This window comes from Canis lupus, chromosome 14 (assembly GCF_003254725.2).
Source record: "Canis lupus dingo isolate Sandy chromosome 14, ASM325472v2, whole genome shotgun sequence".
Classification (NCBI taxonomy): Eukaryota; Metazoa; Chordata; class Mammalia; order Carnivora; family Canidae; genus Canis; species Canis lupus.
The window spans coordinates 44,235,011-44,259,855 of record NC_064256.1 but is presented as its reverse complement, the minus strand read 5'-3'; the positions used below and the strand labels follow the sequence as shown (position 1 = coordinate 44,259,855).

General features: G+C 37.8%; 1 protein-coding gene and 1 long non-coding RNA gene across 9 annotated transcripts in view; one reads left to right on the top strand and one right to left on the bottom strand.

Annotated features, from left to right (window-relative positions):
• Positions 1-24,845, top strand: part of PDE1C (phosphodiesterase 1C) — a 490,416-nt gene that overhangs the window by 355,016 nt on the left and 110,555 nt on the right. The window lies entirely within an intron of this gene.
• LOC112670683 (uncharacterized) lies at positions 5,035-9,002 on the bottom strand. The gene is made up of 3 exons (XR_003143143.3): positions 8,705-9,002; positions 7,583-7,742; positions 5,035-5,341 (listed from the first exon to the last, which is right to left on the bottom strand). It is a non-coding gene; the product is annotated as an uncharacterized LOC112670683 (long non-coding RNA).

Genomic DNA, 24,845 nt, shown 5'->3' with positions numbered 1-24,845 from the left:
CCCTAAATTTAAAACCTTTACCTTTAAGAGAAATTTCTTTTTGTACAGACTTTTTTTCACTTTCAGTGATTTTCCTTGCAAATTTCATATTGTCTCCAAATCCAGATTCATTGTTATCCCTAATGAGAAATGCTAAAGGTTCCCTTAGAATTACTAGTTCATTAAAGTTTAAAGTTAGTTTCCCTTTGCTTTTTCATTTTGTTCTGTGCTTCTCTTTGGTGCTTATCAAACCAAGAAATGAAATAGATTATTTACTGTTGCCTAGTCCTGCATCACTAGAGGCTGGATTCTGCTTCCATCCAGGGATGGAAGCTAGAAGGAGAGGCATTCCCCAAAAGACTGCACTAGAGCCTTCTATATTCCTGTGCACTTTGAGAAGGCTGCCATGAAATTCAGAACATTCTTCTCACTGTCTAAATTTTCTTTTGAGTATAAGTTCATTGCTCTACTTACATGTTTAAGTAAAAATAGGGAAACCAAGATTGAGGGTCAGAATAAGTTTAAGAGGGAAATGACCACTTACTGTCTTGTCTTAATCTTATTTTTCTAAATTATAGAGATAACCAAAGAAGAACTGATTATTGCATAAGCATTAATGCTGGCCCTTTGATGAAAGTTGTAAATGTAATTTACATTTAGATGTCCCATGGGCAGCTGTAAAATGTGATTAGATTGTAATAATAAATGAGTTTGACCAATTGTTTTCTTTTTGACTCAGGCTGCTATTTTTGGAGAAATCTCCCTTAAGGGAATAGTCTTCCCATTATGTGTTCTCATTTTGAAAGCTTTGGCAAGAGAATGGACCATCATGATATTTAAATTCTTACTATTATTACATAACATATAGACCGGCTAGAGTATCTAGGACTCAAAGACTGACAGGTTTTACAATGAATATAAATGCATGAATTGATTTAAGAATCTGACCTTGTGAAAAAAAAGAAAAAAAGAATCTGACCTTGTGGTATTTGAGCGCCATTTACAATTCACTGAAGTACTGATGTACGAAAAGTTCCCTCATTAAAATTCCTCACTGATTGAATTAATTTATCAATGGTGTACGTAAGATTAAAAATTTTTTTCTTGTATTTTATGGCATATTTGTAAAATTAGGGTGTCTCTGGTGCTTATAGAAAATAAAATACAATTTATTAGCAGTTTTAGTCATCACATATATCTTTAGATATTTTCTGTGCTCTATGGAAAGATTTATTTTAATATTTTAAAAGTTTCTTTGTAGAATCCCAAATGCCGATATTTTCAGAAGCTTTATTTCCCTATCAAAAAGTCCTGTTTTCTTGAAAAAAATTTCAATATTTTTATTAGATAAGGAATGACTTCACAAAAAGCACTGTCCTTATTAGTGTTTTAATTCTTTGCTAATGGTTATTTTCTTAAGGTTAGTGGTATAGCTTTGGTGTTATTACACATTAGCCCATAGAGTTTATTTGTTCAAATGAAAAATGAAATATCCCAAGATGTAACATAAAACACAATGTAACACTTTGATTTTAGAATTGAGACATACTCGTTTGGTATTTTCAGCATTTCATTTGAGAAGGCTAAGAAAGATCTCTTATTATGTGGATTCTATAAGGTATCTGATAACTATGTATACTTAACCCATTTCATTTAATATGTGGTGAGCATCCTTCTGCATTAATATTATAAATTATTATACTATGTACTGTATAATTTAAAATTTTGTTTTGTAATTATAATACATAATGATAAAAATTGAAGATTTCCCAATTAATATAATCAATCCCCTATTAGTGATAACTATTACTTCTTTGCTGTTATAAAGGAACACATGATGAACATCCTTGTAGATGAATAGTTCAGAAGATCCTTATTTATTTTATTAGGATAAGTAAATAGATGAGAAATTGTTAAGTGAAAGGATACTCATATTTTTTTAATTTCTGACAAACAATGCCTAGTTGTCCATGAGATCATACAATTTATAGACCTGTCAGTAACTTATGAGAGCAACTGTTTTCCCCTATTCTTTTCTGCACTTTTATTATGATTTATGATTCTGGCCAATTTAATAAATAAATGGAATCTCAGTGAAATTTTAATTGCATTTGTGAGGCTCATCAATTTTTCTAAGCTTACTGTACATTTATATTTCATCTTTTATAAATTATTTTTGCTCATTTCCTTTGCATATTCTCCCTAAAAAGCATGTTTGTATTTTTTATTGATTTCAAAAAATCTTTTAGGAACAGTTCTTTGTGATATGCTGTAAATAAATTTTTCTCATTTCATAATATAACTGTAAATTTTTTGTAGTTGTTTGGTTTGTTGGTCTGTTACTTTTATGCTTGCAAGCTTTAATGTCATGCTTAGAAAAGCCTAGTTTCACTCCCATATTATACTAATATGTATCTTATACTTATTTTGAGTATTTGCATGGGTTCATTTCCTGCATTTAAAGCTTCAGTCCATTTAGAAAACATTTTGGTATAAGGTGCAAAATATGCATCTATCTTATTTTTTACAGTTGCTTACGAAATTTGTTACATACTATTTTATTTGTTCAATCAATAATTCCAACTTCTACTGTTAAAATAAATGTATCATATATTGTCATTATAGGATTTATAATAAATTTTTTCCCTGGAAATTCTTTTCTAAATTAAGCTAAAACATAAATGTTTTTCTGCATTGACAAGCCATAATGTTTTTATTTTCAAACTTTCTATTTTTGATATCTAGTAGGAAATTGTAAAATTGCTTTTCTTTTGAATTCCTTTTTGTTTGAAGATTTTTGGCTGCTTAAAAAAGTTTAACCCTCTAGATTATCATAGAATAAGCTCCTAAATTACAGCAAATTAATAGTTTATAATATAATTTGAGAAGAAGTTTGTGTCTTTAAAACAGTAAGCTTTCCCATCCAGAAACATGATATAGGTTTCCATTTATTAATATTCATTTGATATTCCTCACTAGAATTTTCTTCTCATGGAAAAAGGATATTTCTTTTTGTATTTATTTCTAGATATGACATAGTTTTAGTTGCTGTATTGAATTTATTTTTAGCATTTATCAAAAAGATCATATAGATTTTTCTTTCTGACATTAATTTGGTACATTGTATTAATGGGTTTTAAAATATTGGGCCATCTTTGGTAACACAAATTTTAAGAATTTTTAAAACAGTGGAGGGGCACCTGGATGGCTCAATCAGTTAAGCATCTGATTCTTAATTTCGGCTTAGGTGGTGATCTCAGGGTCCTGAGATGGAGCCCCACTCCGGCTTATTGCTCAGTGCAGAGCTGGCTTGAGATGCTCTCTTTCCCTTCCTGCCCCTCCCCTCGCTCGCATGTGTGTACTCTCTCTAAATAAATTAAATCTTAAAAAAAAAAAGAACTTATTAAACAATGGAATCATTGAAAAAGTTTCATTTTTAGATTTTCATTTTTAAAACTATAAATCAGATTCTGAAATAGGAAGTTTTAAAACATTCAGGATGTCAATAGAGTGCTATAGAGAACACTCTTATTTTGTTGTGATGTATCTGCAATATATGAATGCATATATGACATATATATGATATATAGCGATATATATTTATGTATATGTGATGTTACTGTGCTTTTGTGTCTTTCACATAGATATTACATAGAATGTTGGGCAGATACATAGTATATTCCTGACACGTTTTATTTACATACTTATTATATTTGTCATGACTATATAAAGTGAATTTTAGCCAAGCATGAATAAAAAGATGAACTACCTATAACTTAAACTTTTGGTGGTACTTTCACAACTTCCAGTAAAATATTGTATATTACAGTAAAAAAGAAAACAGGAAGAGAAAACTAATGGATATTACCTCATACCTAAAACAATTATTCAATGAGTAGAAAGTTTCAGCTATGCTAAGTGAATAAATTCTAGAGATCTGCTATATAATATACCTATAGCTAATTTGGTAATGTACACTTCAAAATCTGTTAGGAGGGTAGATCTCATGTTACATGCTCTTACCACTTAACACATAAAAAAGAAACAAAGCAAAGAAAACTCTGCGAGGTGTTGGATCTGTTACCTTGATGTGGTGATAGTATCATAAGTGTTATCTGTCCAAACTCATCAAATTATTCACATTAAATATGTATAGGTTTTTGTAGATTAGTTATACACCAATAAAGCTGTTAAAAATAGAATAAACAAGAAAATCAATTAAATAGAGAGTATCTAGGGTCTGTTAGAGATTTTTTGTTGTGCTTGTTTTTTATTGCCTTTTTTTTTTTTTTTTTTTTAGTTGAAGAGACAGAAAGCCAATGGCATTTCTCCAATAAGAACAGATAACAAAACTTTAGTTTTCTTTGGAGCAAGGCTTCTTGGTGTTACTCACATATCAAGTCAAATAACCCTTTGTTGTGGCAGGCTGTCCTGTACATTGATTAGCAGCATTCTTGGCCACTAATACACTAGATGCTAGTAACACTCTCCTGCTATAAGAATGTTTCCAGACATTACTAAATTTCCTGTGGTCAACAAAATTGCCCCTGCTTGAGAATCACTGCCTGAGGATGAGATAGTAATGTTGTACACATTCAAGAATCAAGTTTAGTCTAATGGAAACCTTTGGGCAAAATGAAATAGGTAACAGATTAATCTGCTTCCTGTCACTTGTGGAGCGAAATACAGGAATGCTCATTTCTACAGGTTTATACATTTTTTTCATCACTCCTTCCTCCCCTGAATCCATCTTTCTTTGCCTGCCCCCCTTTCTTTCTTGACTTTATTCTTTCAACCTGTTTTTCGTCTCTTGGTCCCAATACCTTTCTCACATAATACATAAAATCTGTAATTTTTAAAAATACTTCTGTTAATAACTGGGCATTTAGGGATCTTCTGAGACTTGCAATATTGGTTGCCACTTTTTGATGCTTTTTATCTACAGTCAGGACTGATTGGTATAAATGGGACATCCATGCTCTTGGTAAAGACTGGAACCACGAGCAGTGCTATGCTAAGGGCACTCTGGCAAGAGGCTAGACTGCATAAATGATGGAAAGCTTTTGAGTTGCTAGGCAGAGAAGCCCGGAGGATCGAACATGACTTCTTTACTGTTTTATATTAGAAACATAAATAACTTCCTTCAGTTAAAATCTAATTGGGCTGAAGGGGAGCCATTCCAGTCAAAGATGATAATCTTATATCAAGTTCTTTATTTTCTCCCTTTCTAAAATTTCCATTGAAAATCCAAGGAATAAAAAAATGAGATAAAACATATATCTATGCAAATGTACTTCCATTGCCTTTCAAACAGTCTTACCAGGTATTTGTGAAAATCTGGAGAAGTAGGCAATCTCGTGTTCTGCTGGTGAATAAGAAGATTGTTATACATTTTTTATGGAGAGTTTAGTGATAAGCGTAAAAAAGTTTCGAAATATTCTTTTCCTTTAATACTGATATTGGACTTTTACATTTTATCCTAATAAAAAGAAGTGCATAAAAATACAGCCATAATAATTTCATTTAAATATATTTCATATTAGCAAAAATTAAAAACAACCTGAATGTCCTTCATTAATAGAGTGGTTGTACAAATTAAGGTATATATTTAGTGACAAACTGTGTTATTGTTAAAATTATGTTGAAGAAAAACATTTGTAATGTGGGAAGAGATTTATATCATATTACGTATAAAAGCATTCTATCAAATAATTTGTGTAGAGAAGATAAAAAAAATCATCACTTAAAAAATCTATGGATATATGATAAAATATTAATTATTATCTCTAAGATAGAACAATTTTTTAAAGATTTTTATTTATTTATTCATGAGAGACACAGATTGAGAGAGAGAGAGGCAGAGACACAGGCAGAGGGAGAAGCAGGCTCCATGCAGGGAGCCCAACGTGGGACTCGATCCCGGGACTCACTGGAGTCCTGTCACACCCTGGGTTGAAGGCGGCACTAAACCACTGAGCCACTCGGGCTGCCCTAGGTAGAACAATTTGATGTGACTTTTATTTTCTCTTCATTTCTAATGGGTATTTTATAAGTTTTTTGCAATGACCAGTTTTACTCTTTTTGAAATGCAAATAAAGCAAAGGTTTGTGTGAAATATAAGGAAGTCTAGTGGGGTACTATATAGGGAATGCCAATGACAAGCGTGTTTATCATCTTTGAAATACTTATTTCATTTGGAGTCTTCTCTGTTATTTTTTTAAAGAACATAAACTAAGGAAAACTTTGTTTTTATCTCACATTTGTACACGTGTTATCGCAAACACATAGTAAAACAAAACAAACCGTGAGTTATTTGGAAGAATGTTAGGAAAAATTTAAATAAAACCCAAGGAAAATTACTAGTTTGTGTTGAAAATGTTCTCTGGTGGGTAAACAACTTATCATTGGTTTTCTGACTACTGGAAAAGAAAGAAGTAAAAATATTAATGCAGGTCAGGTTATTCGAGGTTTTGAAGAAATTCTTCTAATACAAAGCATGTGAATGAGGGAGAATAGACAGGTTGTGGTGATTCTGTGTTTAATTCAGGGACAATTTTCTAAATGTGGAATAGTATAGTCCACTTGAGAATTGGCAGTCATAACGATACGCCCCTTTGTCCTTATAAATTATGGTAGCTGGTCATCAGGGAGTGGCCAGGGAGAAAAAGAAAAAATACTAGAGAAAAGTCAGAAGGGACAAAGGGAAATAATTTTTTCAATTATTCTTCTATCATTGCTGAGGTCATCAAACTACATCAAAATATCTGAGTAACTGGGATCCCTGGGTGGCGCAGCAGTTTAGCGCCTGCCTTTGGCCCAGGGCGCGATCCTGGAGACCCGGGATCGAATCCCACGTCGGGCTCCCGGTGCATGGAGCCTGCTTCTCCCTCTGCCTATGTCTCTGCCTCTCTCTCTCTCTCTCTCTGTGTGTGACTATCATAAATAAATAAAAATTAAAAAAAATATCTGAGTAACTTATGAAAACTTTGGTTAATCATGTGATAATATTGGGGCACCTGGATGGCTCAGTGGTTCAGCCTCTGCCTTTGGCTCAGGTCGTGATCCCAGGGTTCTTGGATTGAGCCCCACTTCGGGCTCCCCATGGGGAGCCTATGTCTCCCTCTGCCTATGTTTCTGCCTACATCTCTGCCTCTCTCTTTGTGTATCTCATGAATAAATAAATAAATAATCTTAAAAAAAATCATGCGATAATATAAACTAGAAAAGAGTAGATGACATGTTCTTAAAATAGAAACTGGTTTCAGGGACAGTCACATGTTGTGGTTCATGTTTCCACGAATGCATAATCTTGCATGATTTTCGCATCTTTATCTTTTTTTTCTCTCGATATATAATAGAAAATTTAAGTGCATAAAAAGGAGGGAAACTGTCTTGTCTTATAATTGTTATTTCATCCCCAGTTTGCTGGATCCCTTGTCTGCAAAAAATGTAACCAGCTCATCTAACGAGGCAGAGCAGGGTGACTGCAGAGTAGTGATCCCCAAATCCCATACAATAGAACCTTCCTGCTCTGAGGGATTTAAAAGAAAAGCACAAACCTTTGTCAAATTTAGTGGGAACATACTTTACACAATAGCCTTACCTCAGAGAGTCACATGGGTGTTGCATCCAGGGAAAAAGATTTGAGAAGATAGAGATGAAACAAAGTCTTCCTAACATTTTTTAAGCAGGATTTTCACAACATTTCCATCCTGAAGGCTTCTTGTGAGCAATGCCTGTTAACATCCTGTGGGCCAAGTGTTCTATGGAATGCAGTTTAGAAAGCACTGGTCAAGATGATTCAGACCTCACAGCCTTTCACAAGGCTGTTTAATTATTCACATTGTTTGTCTGAAAGTGTTACTACCACCCTGCAAGGTCAGAATTATCAGCATGATTTTGTCATTTCATACTTCGGTCTAAAATCTGGCCTGGGTTTCTGTATTTTTAAAAGCTCCCAGGAAATTAGAATTCAGGGTAGGCTTTGGGGATCATTGCACTAGAATCAATTTAGGATAATCTCAATACGATGATCAATCTTACTCTTCCTATAATAGTACTATTGCTATCATTTCTTCAAAACTCTTTTGTCCCTGCATATCTCATTATCACTGCCTGTTGACTAACTGTCATGAAGGCAAAAACCCACAAAAATGTGAAGGCAAGCACTCTGGACAACATGTTTAGTAAGGTCCAGTTAGCTGCTCTCATTCTTAGACTACAGTGATAGGAAAAAATCCTTACCAAGTGGATCACAAGAGCTGGTAAGTTGTCTCTAAGAAAAAGAAGACTTTCTGGTAGTTGGGTGATCCATCTTCTCCAGCCTTCCCCACTTTTGTCCATTCTGTGTGCAGGTCCAGCTTCCCCCAACCCTCCCTGGGGTCTAGGAGCAGACATCTCCCACCTCCCTGCAGAAGCCTCAGTACAGCAGTGGTGCCCAGATACCCGCTCACCTGGCATCTGGACATCTCAGCTCATCTTGGCACCCAAACAGCCTTTTGGAGGGAATCCCTAATAGATATTTAACATCTTTCTGCCTTTGCATTCATCTCTGTGAAATGGCCCCATAGCTTTGCCCCAGGGATAGATAGATTTGTAACCTGTTTGAAATTACCAACAGAGAGTCACTTTCCAAAGTAGGGATGGTCCTGTCCCACATCTGCCCTTTACTCCTGAGACTCAGATAGGACAGAAAAATGAAAATAACAAGAACTGCCATACTTACTCATGCCCTGTCATTTTGAAGTCCCTTCTCCTCTTACAGATGACATTTTGGAGTAGAAGAAATTTTCAAAAAAAATTTCCTAACTTTTTCTTTCCCATTTCTTTATCTCTTTGAGACCGTGTCCACGGCCACCCATAGGACGTCATCTTAAGTGGGCAGTACTGTCCTTGCTGGCCTCCCCCTTCCTCTCAGTTTATGTTTATTATTCTTCTGCCTTCTCTGGAAGGGTAGCAGGGCTACTGGTTGGCAGATGTGCTGTTTATGCCCTAGGGAGACATAAACAGTATACTGGACTCAGAGTTACTATCTTTCCAAGTGGGACCAAAGGTATTGTATTCCCAAATCTGAGGGGAAGAAATTCAGGAAGTCACTTGGAAATTATCTCACATTCCTCCCCTTCCTCCTTCTCTTCCCCTGACCTCTTCTTGTAATATCTATTTTAACGTGCTCTTTTCGCCTAAGCAGGAGATAGAGGGTCCAGTGAACTTTTGATTTTCCCATAATGCCTAAAACACTCTATTTTAGGACTTAATGTGTTTTATAGAATTTATCTCTTCATGCCTGCTGTCCCTACCAGACTGTACCCTCAAGATGCATGGGCCCAGCACAGTTGCAGGTATATATAAGGACACGTGAAATACTTGTTAAATTGATCTGTTGAATCTCGCTTGCATGTCTACACCTGTGGAACCTTGTCCTACCTCTACCAGGAGTAATTTCCCTCTTCCATGTGCCCCAAGAATATTTGGTTATAGCTCTGTCACGGGATTTGCCAAAGAAGATTATGGTGGTTTTGCATTTACCTCCCATGCCAGGTGTGAGAGCCTTGGGACCTGGCATGCACTGCATCTGTCTGTTTCTTTCTTTCTCTTTTAAATATTTTATTTATCCATTCATGAGAGAGAGAGAAAAAGAGAGAGAGAGAGAGAGAGAGAGAGAGGCAGAGACAAAGGCAGAGGGAGGAGCAGGCTCCATGCAGGGAACCTGATGCAGGACTTGATCCCAGGACTCCAGGATCACGCCCTGGGCTGAAGGTGGTGCTAAACCACTCTGAGCCACCCAGGGATACTGCATCAGTCTGTTTTCTTTTCTTTTCTTTTTTCTTTTCTTTCTTTTCTTCCTCTCCTCTCCTCTCCTCTCCTCTCCTCTCCTCTCCTCTCCTCTCCTCTCCTCTCCTCTCTTCATTCTCTTCTCTTCTCTTCTCCTCTTCTCTTCTCTTCTCTTCTCTTCTCTTCTCTTCTCTTCTCTTCTCTTCTCTTCTCTCTCTTCTCTCTCTCCTCTCCTCTCCTCTCCTCTCCTCTCCTCTCCTCTCCTCTCCTCTCCTCTCCTCTCTTCTCCTCTCCTTTTCTTTTCTTTTCTTTTCTTTTCTTTTCTTTTCTTTTCTTTTCTTTTCTTTTCTTTTCTTTTCTTTCTTTTCTTTATCTGTCTGTTTCTCATGTGCCCTGCCTGCCTCTGAGGAGCTGCTCAGCGCTGTGAGTGTGGAAGGGCAATCATTTATTCCCAGCATACTCAAGATGTGCAGGGAACCTGTGGCTTCTTTGCTTCCTATGTATGATCTGATCTTCTTCATAAGCTCTCTATTCTACTGGGTCTGGGTCTGTAATGGGTGTGTGTGTGTGTGTGCCTGTGTGTGTGTGTGTGTGAGAGAGAGAGAGAGAAAGAATTTGGTAAAGGTGGAAAGAGAGGAACTATAATATAAGTTATGAAACTCCACCCAATCTAATAATTTAAATGGTCCTTTTAGGTAACTCATGTTTAAAAATATTTTAATCAGATAACTGTATTTCTCTCCCTATTGCTCTCCCAAGACAGCATGGGGCCTTATGTTGTTGCATTGTTCTCTGGCACCTCTCATTTCTCTTGTCCACTTGGTCACTGCAAGTCTTAGTGACATCTTTAGCTAACATCTGTATTTCTCCCCACCATTTTAGCCCTACTCCACTCCTGTGGCACTGTTGTCCTGTTGAGGTCTGGCTGTAACGCCCACTTGGTTCCTGTGGCCCTCAACCATGATAGCACTCTTGGTACTCCCACCAGCCAGCTCTATCAGCTGTCCCATGGCCTTATGCAGGGCACTGGGGATCTCTCACACCTTCCTCCTTCCCACCCAAGAGCCAGGGGAGACTTGAGTGATCTGAACTGTGGGCTCCCTCTGTCTAACTATCATACAGTAGCTGCTTGTATTGTGATGTCACTGTGCTGGGTTGGTGTGAGAATGGCCTGGGAGTCACTTCAGGAGTAATGCCTTGCTGAGCCCACCAAAGTCTAAAGTACTCAGCTCTCGGTGTTCCCTTGACCCATCCAACAACCTCCCGCTGCAAGATTTTGGACTAGCACACTACCCATGTCCTAGACTCTTCTTTCCACCACCTCCTGGGGACTTGTGGTGGGAATGGCTGTTGGCAGCAGTTGGTGGGGGTGGGGAGGGGAGATGAAAACACAACATAGTCTTTTTTGTTATATACCAATGAATTTGGGTGGAAGAATTTCCTGCATGAGGGCGAACTAGGGTTTTAGGTGAGGGAAGTATAAAGCAGAAGGTCAGTTGGGCCACAGGTTTTAGCTTTTCAGTTCCAATTTGATGGCATCTTTGTGGAGGGAAATGCGAGAATGCAAGGGCTTGGAGAAAAAAGGCAGAAGGTCCATAGCAATTGAGAGTAGATAGCCCGGGACCCAAGGACACATGGAAGTGACAGGTCACTGAGCCATATGTGTGACTATCAATTTTGAAGGCCCGTCCCCAACTGTAGTAGAGATGCTCCTGTTGTTCGTTGTTCACACTAGCACTGGATGGACCAAGCTCAGCCACTTCTCAGGTTCTGCAGGGAGACCTGTAATCAGGTCTGGCTGGCCTGTCGTCCTGTGGACAGAGCAGGTGTCCCCTCTGCTGCTCTACCCATGTCAGGGAGATTAATGAGCCCCCAGTTGTGCAGGTTTGCAGACCGTTGGGAGAAAGGACAACTCCTCTCCAGAAACCCTCGATAGTGTAGTTGTGACTGCACCACTGCTTCTCAAGACTTGACAGATCTCATGTACTCTTCCAAAGTCAGGATCGAGGGTTGAACATTTTGTGATTCCCTTGTGTCTCTGTTTCCTTTGACAGAGAATCATTGAACGGAACTCTTTCCTCCTCTTTCTAGTCTCAGGCCCTAGTCTGAAGCTCAACAAAGAAAGTTCTTCTTCTTCTTCTTTTTTTTTTTTGAAAGTTCTTCTTTACACATTCAATAATAAAACATGTAACAATGTCACAGAACTTCAAATGCCATTAAAAAAAATCTTACTGAGTATGTACAGAGTTTTAGAAGGTTTTCAGAATGTGAAACAAGAGAGTCCTGGTGCCATCGAGGCTCACACTGCTCATGAGGGGAGGAATCCAAAGCACTGGACAGTATTTTTAAACGGTAAAAATTACCATCATGAATGCTGAGGAATATTCTATCTGGAGTAAGCAGAGTGCTTTATCCATATTGACCCATCACTACTTGCTATGATTACTGCTAATTCCTTTGTAAATCAACTCTCCTTATAAATTCTTACAGAAAACAGCTAACAGGAGATGACCTGTGTTCCTAAATAATTTGGGGAGTTTTGTCCTGTATTAGCATTTACTTTGCTTAGCTACCTGACCTATAGCAAGCTTGTGTTTCTAACCACAGAGAAGGTGGGGGCACACTTCTAATAGAAGAAAAAGTATAACAACAAATCTCAGGCCTTGAGTACAAAGCCGGGGAGGTAATGCTGGTGAGGGAGATTATAACACCTGAGTAAAAAGTCTCCTCAACTCTTTTTTCTATTAATATATAGTAAAAGAATGAGAAACTTGTGGCTTTTGACACATTCAGGGATTAGAATGTGCTAGAGCAGACCGACAATGAATGATAATGCACTACAGGTCCAGATGCCTACCTGCCCCCCCCACCCCAAAGCCATTATAGAATGATTTACGGTTGGCAGGAAATTGAATGGTAATTATGTGGAAAACAAACTTCAAATGTTAATAACATGCAAATTGGTTTCCTGTTTGATTGGAAATGACTGTACAATACAACACAATCACCATGACAGGTTCTTTCACACCCCTGCCTACTTACCTTCACTCCAGCAGCCTTATGCCTAACTCTGAATTTCCTTCTTCACAGACCTTCCTGGTCAGCCTGCCTTAGTGAAATTACCCTTAAAATGAAACAGACTTCTGAAGATGAGCTGGAAAGGTGGAGCACAAATGCTAGGAGGGAAGGTGCCTCATACCTTAGAGCTCCGCAGGGATCCTGGCCAGGAAAGGTGGAATCTGGACCCTTCAGGAAAGTCGCTGGGGTTCTTCTTCCTCATCTTATTAGTGTGCCAACCATCCGCTAGTATCTCCGTTTCTTCAGCTGATCCTGAGAATCTTCCAGCAAGAAATAGCTTTGAGTCTTTCCCTGGTTCTTACCATGCTCTGAACATCACTTGTTGTAAGCCCTTGTTGGATCTTCTCCAAGGCCATCAGACAGTTAACAGCTCACCTGTAAACATTACTCTCTTCCTCTGCTGAAACCAAGCAGAAGGATCTAGGAGGTAGATACTGAACAGGCCACTTGAACAGAGAGACCCCAGTAAGACCAGCCAAGGCTAAGGAAAATGTAAATCTAGTCTATTATTATCAATATTCCATTGAGCTGGAGGGCTGTGTCCCTTTTTCTAAATTAAACTTTCTCTTTTGAGATAGATTCAGATTATTATGAGAAATAATATGGAGAGATTCCCATGTACTGTTTAGCAGTTCCCCCATGGGAAAATCTTGTAAAACTGCAGTACAACCAGGATATTGACATGAGCACAATCTGCTTGTTTTCCTCAGATCCCCCAGTTTTATTGTACTTGTGTGTGTGCATGTGTGTGCACATCTGTTTAGTTCTATACAACACACATGGGTCTGTGTATCTTTATTACACTCAGGATCCAGAATAGTATCATCATTACAGGCTCTCTTTTATGCTCCCATCTTTGTCCAGCTCTCTTCCCCCTTCCACTCCTGGCAACCACTAATCTGTCCTTCATTTCACAATCCTGTGAAATAATAAACATAAACTGAGAAATCAAGAACGTGATACAGATGGAATCCTATAGTATGTAACCTTTGGGATTGCCTTTTCTCACTCAGGATAATTTCCTTGAGAGCGATCTCACTTTTATCAGAAAGTTTGGGATGTTATCTCATAATCAGCATGATTATGTTTCTCAGTTTAGTAGGATTATAACTTTAGTAAGCCACTTTAATATACAGTATCCCATGTGATCCTCTCAACAAAGTAGAAAGATAAGAGTTAAAAGGAAAAAACACTGTTTTCTAGCTGTGGCTGAGGTTGACTGGCTCTCCAGCCACCCAGCTCCCTCACCCTGCAGGGCACACAGCCAGACTACATCTTCCAGCTTCTCTCTTGGAAAGGTGTGGCCATGCGACTGGATTCTGAACAATGGAAAGTGACCAGTGGTGATGAGTTCCAATTCCAGCCTGGTTCATAAAACCCTCTCACAAGTGTCCTTCCACATTCTTTTTCCTTCTGTGGCCATCTTGGAGCCTGTGGTGAACCTAGTGGAGCCACAAGATGTGGCAAACAACCCTGATTGAACTCTCTCAAATCTCTTGACCTTTAGTGTTCTGAGTCACCAGAGTTATGGGGGTGGCCACTGTGGCTTCGGAGGCAGTGGAAGGGAGGGGTCAGTTGCAGACTATAACACTTTCTGGCCTATCATTTCCTCCCCGGGGCCTTTGGGGCTGTCTCCTGTCCCAGCCCAAGGAGACACACTGCTTTTTCCTCATGCAAAGCACCCCTGAGTCACTTTGGGAATGAGTCATGGTTTTCTTTGAATTTTGGTTTTTTAATTTCTTTTGTGCATGTTTGTTTTTTGTTGTTGTTTATTTTTTAAAGATTTTATTTATTTATTTGTGAGAGACACACAGAGAGAGGCAGAGACATAGGCAGAGGGAGAAATTGGCTCCCTGTGGGGAGCCCGATGCAGGACTCGATTTGGGACCCCCGGGATCACACAGGAGCTGAAGGCAGACACTCAAAACTGAGCCACCCAGGCGTCCCTATTTTTTTATTTCTACAATTCTTCTGGAATTAATCTTAAGGAAGGGAGCTGTGCTAACTCATTAGCATCTTGTTAGCCATTCTTTGTAGGTTTTTATCCATGAATTAATTTTATTTATTTCTGTTGTTAGAAGAAAAGAAAACCAAAAGTGGGAGGAAAAGGTAATCTTGGATTATCTTATTAAAATATACTATGTTTCTAGTATGGTAGAGTTTCTGTGATTTTGCTGGGTGAGTGAGTTTTAGCTTCTTTGGATAATCATTCCAACACAATGAAATTCAAACTGAATAAGGAATTGAATTTAAGGAAGGGAAACGAGGAGGCCATGGGGCTCAGTTGACTCTTAAGATGTAGAGAAACTTGGCTATGCGTGGTTTCAACCTGCCTAAATCTTCCTGCAGACTTTCCTCTTATTTCTGCTCATCTTCCTTTTCTCATTACCACCATTCAAAGATGTTTTTAGTCTTTCTCATTTCTTTGGTCTATCGAAACAGATGTTTTTGAAGTGGCATGTTTATCCGCAGAGAGAAGTGATGGTGATTCTTTGCACATGAATAGCTGCAAATGAAAAATGGCTTCTGGAACTTACCTTTTGGGAGCTTGGCGGGATTTCACCTCCTTCCCCCTGCACAGTACCCAGCATGGCCTGTGGTGAATTCTGAATGATGCCTCTGGTGAATTCTGAATGATGCTCTGGGTTTTCTTTTTCATTCATTGTATTCCTTTTTCCTGAAGAAAACTGGCCAGTAAAGTCTATTCTTACATCAGCATCCTTTCCTCCTAAGCTCTGTTTAGGGAGGCGGTGTTTCCTTTCAGGAATAAAGATTTTCCTAGCATAATTGTGCATCTTGCACTTTTTTTTTTTTTTTTTTTTGCATTATCTCCTTTTAACAGAATGTGCGAGTTGAGTGACAGTAAAAACAAGTGAAGGACAAACTGGTTTTTAAGAACTATTTCTCTGTAAGACCATGAATGACTAGAGGGGGCCCCTTTCTAAATCACTGCGTTATTACTACTACAAGAACTCCACAGGAACACAGTCAAAATTGTCAACTCAAAATGAATTGAAACTTGACCCGTGGGTCATAATAACTCCTGGAATACCATAAAGACGTAAGGCTTCTCTTGGGCTGACCAGCGCTTTCTGTCTAGTGTTGATAGTTGGTGAGCTGGCATGCTTTGTGGATTTACTTTATAGAACAGACCGTAGAAGAAGACCGAATGTGCAGGTATGTCTCATGATGGAGCTTCAGGAAAACAATGAATGCAGATATTCATCAGAACACCCACAGCAACTAAGAGAGTCTGTAGTGATACCTTTGAGTGGGCATCTAAAGATTGGGCCTATGCCGATGGACGAGAACAATCACAGGTAGAATATGATAATTCAAAAGCAATTTATATTTAGCTGTTTTAATTATTCTTGTGGCAGATTCCCTTGCCTACTTATGTTGTGCTTGTATTAATATAAAAGGACAGGTGTATATCCTTACACACACCAGCTGGATGTTGAGAGGAGAAGGCTGGGATGGCGAGGTGGTTGAGGAACACAGGCCCGGAATTCAATGCTTTATAATAAGTCTTGGTATTTGGGAGTATAAGTTCTTCAGCTTTGTTCTTTTTTATTCAAAACCATATTGGGTATATTTGGTTGCATTTCCAAATGAATTTTAGAATCAGCCTGTCAGTTTCCACCAAATGACCTGTGGAGAATTTGTTTGGGAGTACATGAAGTCTATAAGTGAATTTAGGCAGAATTCATATTTCTTAAATACTGCATTTTAAATTTATGGAAATGGATTATTCTTGAATTTATTTAGGCCATTTAGATATCTCTTAATAATACCTTACACTTTTTCTATACAGAGTTCTTTTTTGTGTTTTATAAGGTTTATTTCTGGATACTTTTTATTTTGATGCTTTTATAGGTAGTACTGTTTTCTAATGATTTATTGCTATTTATCCAGTGACCTTGCTAACTTCACCTTTGAATTGTATTACTTTATTTGCAAATTATTTTAGATATCCTGTGTATGATTTCATCTGTAGTAACAGTTTTATTTTTTCCTTTCCAGTCTGTATACCTTTGATTTCTTCTCATTTCCTTCTTGAGCTAGTGAGAACTTCCCATATAGGCTTGAAGGGAAGTAGTGGTAATACATGTCCCCATATTAGGTAGCTCAACAGGAAAGCTTACTGTATTTCAGTATTATGTATGATGATGTTTGCTGCAGCATTTTTATTTTAAAGACCCGGTATCAGATTTAGGAAATTCACTTTTGCTTTACAGAGATATTTGTCATGAATAGGTATTTCCTCAAACAAACACTTTTTTCTAAATCTATTATGAAGACTGCATGATTTTTCTCTTTCATTCCTGTTAAAATGATGAACAATACTTATTCACTGATTTAAAATATTAAGCAACCTTGCATTCTTGCAAAGTGTGCTTAGTGTTTGCTTTCCATTTTATTTATCTCTGGATTGAATTTGCTAAAATTTTGTTTAGGATTTTTGCATCTATGTTTGTGAGAGACTGGTTTGTAATTCTTTTCTTATAATGTTCTCATTTGGTCTTGGAAGCAAGGATGTGAGTTGGAAAATGTTTCCTCTTTTGCTTTTCTCTGGAAGATTGTGTTATTTCCTCTTTGAATGGTTTAGATGAATTCACTGATAAAGTGATTTAGCACTGCAGTTTTCCTGGTGGTGAAATATTACACTATGGATTTAATTTCTCCAATAGATACAGAAATATTTATAGTGTATCTTTTTTATGTCAGTTTTGATAAGTTTTCATTCAATTTTAAAGTTTCATCTAAACTTTTAATGTACCTATCTGCACAAAAGTATTTATGATATTTTTTAGTGCTTTTTAAAATGTCTGTAGGATCTGTAGTAATATTCTGTCTTTTATTCTTGATCTTAGGTTATTTATGCCTTTTTTTTTGTCTTGATCAGCCTTGACTAATCCATCCACTTCATTAAGCTTTTCAATTATTTAAATTATTGAATATTCAATAAAGTTTTATCCAACTTAGCTTTTGGCTTCATTATTTTTAGTTATTATCTTGGCTTAATTGATTTTCTTAAGTATAAGTTTGTTTTCTATTTAATGAAGTTTTATTTACTATGTGTATTTTTTGATATAGTTTACTTTTTTGGGTTAACTATTCTAATTTCTTGAGATGTATAATGAAATCACTTGTTTTCAGATTTTCTCCTTTTCTGATATTTAGTTGTCTATATATTTCCCTCTTAGCACTGCTTTACCTGCATGCCATATGTTTTGAGGTATCATATTTTCGTTAACATTTAGAATTATTTTCTCATTTAACCTTTGACCCATGGTTATTTAGAGGTATATTCCTAAACTTTCACACACTTAGAATATTTTAAATCACTTTTTTGTTATTGATTTCAAGATCAGTTCCACTGTTGTTAAAGAGCATTATCTGATTTCAGTTATTTGAAATTTGTTGAGATTTTTGCTATGACCTGACATATGGTTAGTTTTGATAACTGTTACATTTGTACTTGAAGAGAATGTTGTAATGTGCAACCGAGTGTAATGTTCAATACATGTTCAATTAGGTCAATTTTGTTAAAAGCCTTTTATAAGCTTATTGTCTTTTTACTAGTTAATAACTTATATAGTGAGGTATATAACATACAGATATGCATCTAGTCACCTGGGTATTTTTTTTTGTTTTGTTTTTGTTGTTGTTGTTGTTAAGTGAAAGAGTGATTAGAACCCGATAATCTATTTAAATATATTTGGTCATCTCCCTAAGCATGTGTAATTGGGACCCATAAAAGCAAAATTCTCTTTTATTTATCAGATAAACAAAAGGTAAAAGTTACATAACAAGGCTATTCTTGCCAGTCATCATTTTATTCATGTTCTTGCTTTCGGTTTGGAGATCACTAAATTAGTAAACCACATGCTTAAGAAATTATTAAAACCAACAATCCATACTACTACCAAACTCATGCAACACCCTAACATGTGCTGTCACATGAGAGATTATATTCATACTGCACTGTTCAGGCTACAAGACAAGCCTAATTACAACAAAAATGGATAGAATTTTCCTACTTAGTAAGTTAGTAAGTACCTGCAGTCCTCTACTCTGCTGCTAGATTGATCTTTTAAAATGCAGATCTTCTCATACTCCTCCTCCACCTCATTTAAAAATTCCCCAGGGGATCCTCATTATCTCTAGGAGAAAATTAAAGTTTTTCAGCTTGACACGATAAGCCCACCAGAGTCTGGTTTCTTTCTGCCTTCTAAAGTTTTGTCTCTTCACATAGCCCTAAGCTCCAGCTACCAGTGGAATTCCCTGAATGGATCACAGTCTTCCGGCTGCTTCCTCAGTCCAAAGTTTGCCATTTTTTTAGTCCCAACTAGCTTGCCTGGCTGATGCCTCTCTGGCCTCCAGTGGCTCTGATATCACCTCCTCAGGGGAGGACCTTGTGTTTTGTACATTCCTCTATCCTCTTCTTTCTTAACACCCTTGTCCCCTCTGCCATCATGCTTGCTGTGCCTCATGGTAGGTGCCGATTAGTTGTCCATCTTCCCTAATTAAGAGAAAGCACTGCATTTTCTCTCTTTGGATTATTAGAGCCTGTCACAGTGCCTGCACACAAGCACCCAGTAAATGTTGAATGAGTGTTTTAAGTGCAACCATCTTAAGTATAAAAACAAACAAATCACCAGAAAAATACTCAGATGGCATTGCTAGATGACATGAAGTATAAGCCTGAAGGTCACTTAGAGTATCCCATATGGAGGAATTGTTTTAGTTTACTTTCTATGGCATTTAGGTAAGTGGCGGGGGATGGGAGTGACATGGAGGAAACAGGTGTGTGAAAAGTACACAGAAATGCCTTTGCCTTACAAATACACGGATGTGATGAACTGAAATGTTGAGTTTTTTATTCAAAAGAGTTTGTAGGACTCATGATTCACTGGGACATGTACGGGAAGTGTTTTAAAAGATCCAGTTCCCTTTTACATTTTGTTCAAACTAAACAAAGCCTGTCAGAAATAACAGCCATGGTTGGCCATACTGGCATTTTAGGAGCTGCTCATCCATCCTCGGAGGGAATAACCTTGAGCAGAAAGGACAGATATAAGAAAACATGTTTCCTGGCTTTTTATTGCAGTTTATTTTTGCTCAGGAGGCTTTTATGATGATTTCATTGTAGTAGTGTCTAAAGCTCAACAAAATTGTATGCTTCCAAGGCATGGTAGTAGAGGGTTTCTGGGACCTCACTTGGGTGGAGAATAGTGCCTTGTCCATTGTAGGACAATTTTCTGGGTTATGAAGTTGAGTCAAAAGTTACTTCCTGGGGTACCTGGGGTATCAGGTAGCTCAGTAAGTTATGTGTCCAACTCTTGATTTCATCTTAGGTCTCAATCTCAGGATTGTGAGTTCAAGCCCGGCATTGGGCTCCATGCTGGATGTGGAGTCTACTTAAAGAAAAAGTCAACCTCAGTGATCCTAGAAATTGTCTTTGTGGGGGAAAAAAAAAAGACCTTCTCTTTTCTACTCCAATAGCCTTTCAAATTCCAAAATATGGTGTTGGGCCTTTCCTTACTTAGTTCCTGTCTTCTGACGCTTTTATGCATTTCAAATAATGGCATGGTCTCAAGCTAACTCAGCATCCAGCACTTGCTCTGGGCTTGAGGGACAGAAAACTGAGGTAACACGGCATTTCATCATATGCCTTGTAGCTGGGAACCTGTAGAAAACAGAGTTTCTGTGGAGAAATGGAGGACTCACGTAAAGCTGCCGTGGCTTATCCACAATGAAATTATACACTATCATAACAGAAAGACGTGTTGCCAAATTTTGAAAGCATGAGCTATTCCTTAAATGGTGTTGCACTTCTATATTGGAACTATTATCTGGCAGCCACGGTGGCAGAAATAGATGAAGTGCTGGAAACTATGAACATTCACTCAGAAGGGAAACTTTATTATTGTTATTGTAGTTATTTCCCTCCCTCAACTTCCTTCCTCCTTTCCTACCTCCTTCCCTTCCTTTAGATTCCTGAACGAAAAATCCTTATGAATAGTATTAAATAGCTAGTTATACGGAATGAAGCTCACCAGGGGATCTGTCCTTGGGGACATGGGCTTTTAGGTGAAATGAATTCATGTGGAAAAATATCCACACAGATTTCACGAGGAGGCCAGAGGAAACATCTGAGCCTTCCTGCCTTAGCTAGTCTTCTCCAAGGTTAGCAAAAATACTTTATAACATGACTATGAGATACTCTATAACATGGCTATTTTCAGACCACCCTTCTTAAGATGGATTCAGATCTAGGGAAAACCTTTACTATGATAGAAAATAGGGAAGGATGCCTCCTTATTCCCAGAAACTTCCGGAGATTTTTTAATTTTTGAAACTAACTGGTGGCAGTGGTGAAAGAGCTCATTTGAAACTCTTCCATTCATGAAGCAGCTGTTTCACCGAGGTAAGTGGTAGGTAGGGAAGGACAGGGCATCACATTCCAGAAAGGATAAAGAAGAGGGTGGACTGAGAGGCCAATGGAGGAACACCCACTTGAACGCTATCTTAATGCTCAGCAATACTTGAAAATAAGGACATCTGGAATTTTCCAGGGCTTGTGTGGCAGTTCCATAAAGCATAAAGCCGGCAGTTATGTGGACAGGGACAGCTCTTGCTTATATCTGATGGGTTATAGGAGCTGGGTGTCTCAAAAATTGGTTATCATTTATTAATTTTTTTTAAAGTTCCTATAGTCTTTCTGTTGTCATGTATTGTTTCTTTTTAATTTCTTTTCCTGTCTCAGTGTATTTGCTTTTTATTACAATATGATTTCAGCTTTCACTTTGTTTCACAAATCCATGTTTTCTTGAATTTTATTGAACACAAAGTAGATGTTCCCTAAAATTTACTTCTGTTGCCACTAGTAAATTTTTTCTTTTTTTTTTTTTAAAGATGTGTTTATTTATTTATTCATGAGAGACACAGAGAGAGAGGCAGAGACATTGGCAGAGGGAGAAGCAGGCTCCTCAGGGGGAACCCAATGCAGCTCGGTTCCAGGACCCCAGATCATGCCCTGAGCCAAAGGTAGACGCTCAAACACTGAGCCACCCGGGTGCCCCAGGAGATTTAATTTTCAAAAATGATTCTTTCACTGCATTTTGAGTGCTATATTCTCTGCTCTTGTTAATGCTGAATCTTTTTGTTGACATGTATATTTTTTTCTGTTTAGTTGTTCTATGAATAAAGCAAGGCGAATGAATCTCAGCTGGGTGTTCTCCATAAATGCACTGGGTGTGTTCCAGGTTTCCTTTATGTCTACCAGGGTGTTGATAGAATCTTTTGCTCATCTCATAAGCTAGAGAAACGGGAGCAGACATGAATTTTTAGTGCTTCTCATGCATCGTAAAGGTCCTTTATTCTGTCTTATTTCTTCTCTGGGTTTGTTGAAGCCGCTAGGTTATGGGTTTGCTTCTGTTTACAACTTTATGTCAGGGCAGACCTTTACACCAGATACATAAATGTGACTGTGGCCAGTGTCTGTCTGGCACCACTGGTGACTACGTGAGGATGGAGCCCCACACTCTTGACTTTCTGCTGTTTGTGGCACCGAGCCTGGGACTTTCCAGGGGGAGATGATTTTCAATGCTCTGATCTGAACTGTTGAGTGGGATTCAGGGTAATGCTTTTGCTGGGTGCCTCACTCCTTCTTTGGCCTAGGGCCCTGGCTGCTGGGTCCCAAGATGATAGGAAGCTCTTCCAGACTTTTTTTTTTAAGACTTGACTTTGATGGCTTTTTATTTATTTTATTTATTTATTCATGATAAACGCAGACAGAGAGAGAGAGGCAGAGGGAGAAGCAGGCTCCACGCAGGGAGCTTGACGTGGGACTCGATCCCGGGACTCCAGGATCACACTGAAGCAGGCACTGAACTGCTGAGCCGCCCAGGGATCCCCCAGCTCTTCCAAACTTGATCGCCCTGATATCAGGCTTTCCCAGGAGTGGGAATCGTTAATAATTGTGGATTCAAAGTCATTCTCTATATGATGTTCTTGATAATTTCAGTTGTTTTTGACTAATTATAATTGGTTTTTATTTCATAAATGTAGGAAGCCCTTGTACTAGGAACAGGAACTTCTCTTAGGAAAAGAAGTGTCAGTCATTTTCATATTTACTTGACCTTGCATAATTAGCATTATATTTCATCTGCCAGTTTTTAAAAATCTTTGGAATTCCTTGTCAATTTTTTAAAGACTGGCTTAGTTAAATCTAGGTCATCAATCCACAATCCGTCTAATGGGAGACCCAGGAATCTACTCCCATCCTTGAAAGATCACTATCCCAGTGTTTTTTGTTCTTTGTTTCCGTTTTTTGGAAAATCATGATTGGAAAATCATATTAATGATGACTCATATTAATGATGAAATTTTGAACTTGTCCACACTTGAGAATATATTTGTTGGCAATTCTACTTAATTTGGGTATGGGCATAGATATCTTCAATTACATCACATTATTCTCAAAAAATGGTATTACTGGCTTTCTGGTATTTGCCATGATAGAATTCTATGACCAGCTTACATTTATGTTACCTGTAAGTCATATATATTATTTTCTAAGATTTTCAAGTTCTTTTCACTGTTCTTTGAAATAAAAAATTTCAACAGTATACGTTGGATATTTTAATGTTTTTTTTCATCCCTGATTTTATCTGATCCCTTTTCATCTGGTTTTTCTTCCGTCTAAGAAAACTTATTTGATTGAAGCTGCTTCTGTTTATTTCTTGTGGGAGCCCTATTACACGTAGACCGGATCATCTGGTTCTTATTTCTGTTAGTCTTATATTTTACCTAATCATTTTTTACTTTTTGTCATTTTCCTTTCAGTAAGGTTTTGAGAACTGACATAGGTCCTATTAGAGATTCATGTCAGTTCCTTGGTAGAATTTTCAAGCCCCAAATGAAGGGAGAAAAATTTTTAAAAATTCCTTAATTTACCCTCATTTTACTTTGTCAGTTGAGAGTCCAGACAGCTTGGGGGTAGTTGGGCCCCTGGAGGTGAGAGTCAAAATTAGAGGCAAACTTAGCCAGGAATGTGTTTTGCTAGAGCTTCCAGTCCTTCTTTGGAATAGCTCTCAGGGCTCATAGCTACAATCTCCCCATTCTTTGGCAGACTGGCTGTCCACTCCGTGTGAGTGACTGGAAAGCCCTTCCATGCCAACTCCCTGTCCTGCTGCCCCTGAAGCCCAGAACACTTCCTAGTGCTGCTAATGGGAGCCACAGGGCTGATCCTCTCTTCCAGGGCCACAGAGGCCTCTGCTGCTTTCCTTTGTCTATATCCCTGTCACATGTTGGAGATTCACAAGTCAGGTAGTGACCACCCTCAATCTAATTTCTTCTATATTTTATATCGTTCAGATTCCTGGGAATTTCTTTTGTGTGGCTGACCGTACTGTTTAAGGTTGACCCAGAGTTTTTCTTCAATCTTTGTTGCTGATTATTTTCATGTAGATCTGAAGGGAGTTAGTTTACACCTTGCCAAGAAGTCAGCCATTCTCTCTTATGATGGCAAATTTCGAGGATATTTTGAAGTCTGGAAAGTTGAAATAGCCTTGGGAGATGAGACTTGATACTAATCTTAAATATATTGCTATAATCCTTCCCATCTGGTTGCCTATGATGATCAAGGTCATTGAATCACAATCATGACAATAATGGTAACAATTGCCTTTACAAAAACAACCAGGAAATGGGCAGATGTTGATCAAGGAGTATAGACAATAGTTTTAACATGAATAAATTCTGGGGATCTAATGTGTTTTTGTGATTATAGCATGGTGATTAGAGTTAGCAAGTATTAGCTTCAAGTATTGTATACTTGAAAATTGCTAAAAGTGAGTCTTGAATGTTCTTGACACGAGAAAAGTTATAATTGTATGAGATGATGGATATGTTAACTAACCTTATTGTGGTAATCATTTTGCAATATATACATGTATTAAATCACCATGTGGTACACCTTATACTTACACAATGTGAAATGTTAA